The sequence below is a fragment of the Gopherus evgoodei genome, chromosome 22, assembly GCF_007399415.2.
Source record: "Gopherus evgoodei ecotype Sinaloan lineage chromosome 22, rGopEvg1_v1.p, whole genome shotgun sequence".
NCBI lineage: Eukaryota > Metazoa > Chordata > Testudines > Testudinidae > Gopherus > Gopherus evgoodei.
Genome location: NC_044343.1, coordinates 1,906,206 through 1,908,146, shown reverse-complemented (window position 1 = coordinate 1,908,146; position 1,941 = coordinate 1,906,206).

Sequence of the window (1,941 nt, the reverse complement as noted above, 5' to 3'; positions counted from 1 at the left end):
AGGGTCAGCAGTTTGAGTTCCATGCCCAGGCAGGGTTTAAAATGCACAGTCCAATGCAAGAATTGCCACAACAAATGGAATTAGGGGAGGTTGTTTTTCATTAAACAACGCTCAGGTGGGGACCTTGCAGATTAAGTTTCTTCCCAAAGCAAATCATAGAAGTGTAGGGGTGGAAGGGACCTTGAGAGGTAGTTACAAATACCTGAAATATGGTCTAAACCAGGCCTGCACAACATGCGGCCCCGGGGACTCACTGTGTGGTCCAGGGGGGGTGAGTAGGTGGGCTCACTGTGGGGGGTGAGTAAGCAAGCGCTGGGTGAGGGAGGGGGGCTGAAGAGGTGGGTGAGCAGTGGCAGGGGTGAGGAGGCAAGTGAGTGGGCAGGCAGTGGTGGGGGCTGAGTAGGTGAGCCGGGGGTGGGGGGGAAAGAGGGCTGAGGAGGCCAGTGAGGAGTCTGTGGCTGACCTGTTCTACTGATCTGGTCTGGCTCCCATCCCCTCTCCAAGGGTTGCAGCTGTCTGGAGGTGCTGCCTTCCATGCCTTCCTCAGTCACACCTCATTCATTCAGCGGGGCAACTAATTACAACGTGGGGGGAAGATCTTATTCTACTTCTAGCAAAAAGACATTTTTCTTTTACCTTAATTATAGTACCTCAGGGGCCCGCTATAACATATTACCAAAGTTCAATACCACTGTTTCAGCGGGGTGGCGCTGGGGAAGGAGGGCTTGTTTCCACAGGGTACGCGGTGCTGGGGAGGGAGTATTTCAGGTGGGCTGGGCAGCACTGGGGGGGGGGTGTTGTGTTTCGGGGGGGCTTGGCGGTGCTGGGGGTGTGTCCCCGTGGGGCCTGGGCCCTAAGGTGTTTTCTTTGGAGTAATATGGCCCTCGCTGCTTTACAAGTTGTGCAGGCCTGGTCTAAACTGAGCGAGCGTCAGCAAAGGCAGTACTAGGAGGTACTGCTGGAAAAGCCCCATCTCCAGCTGAAATACTGGGATGGTCCCCGCTCTTTTTAAATTGAGCTTTAGATGGATTAAGGAATGCACTCCTTCCTCTTTCCTTAAGGCCCCTGCAGTGAAACCCTGTTGATTCACACTAATGATGGGTGGCCACTGTAACTTACAGCAGTTGGTCCCTTAACAAGTCTGCTAACAAACGTGAGTTAAAAACACTGAGGTGCATCACAAAGTGACATTGATCATTTATTCTGAAAAAAGCCGTTAGATTTGAATCATTCACTAGTGCTTTTCCTCAGCAGATCTCAAAGTGCTTTACAAAGGACATCAGTACGGGATTTGCTGACACTCAGGGGACACTGCAGGCTTGTTTGTTTCATTTGGCCTCTGAAGAGGGGTAGATGGATTGAGGTACTGGCCCCTGGACACGTGTGGGAGTGTCTGAATAAATGTGCTGTGGCTCGCTAAGAGGCCTGAGCCGAATGTATTGTATTTTGTCATTGTAAATAATTGGCAGGGTGCTTGGAACTAGCAGAAGAGCGCTTTCATTCCTTCTAAGTCAAAAGAAAATAGTCCCTGCTCTCAAAACTTTGAGGACTGGGGTGAGATGGCTGGGGTGTACTTGTCAGCATCAGCCTCCCTGGAGAGTTATTAAGATAATTAGCGAGGTTCTATTGTAGGGGGAAACTAAAGTAGATTACGAAGCAGACAGAGCTTTGGGAAAGTATTAAATGACACCGTTGTATGAAACTAACACTGTCAAGCACAGGACACTGCCAAGAGTTCCCATTTTTCTTTACAGGTTTAAGTATATTTTCAGGCCCATAAAATGACAGAGGCTATTAACCTGGTAGTGCCATGAGCCCCTGATGGGACGTGCCTGCGCTGCACAAATACCTAGAACTAATGACGCTTTGCTTTTACCGCTCCCCATCTCTTCAAGTGTATTTAAAAATGTGCCAAATCAGGTTTATCCTTGTAATGTTTAT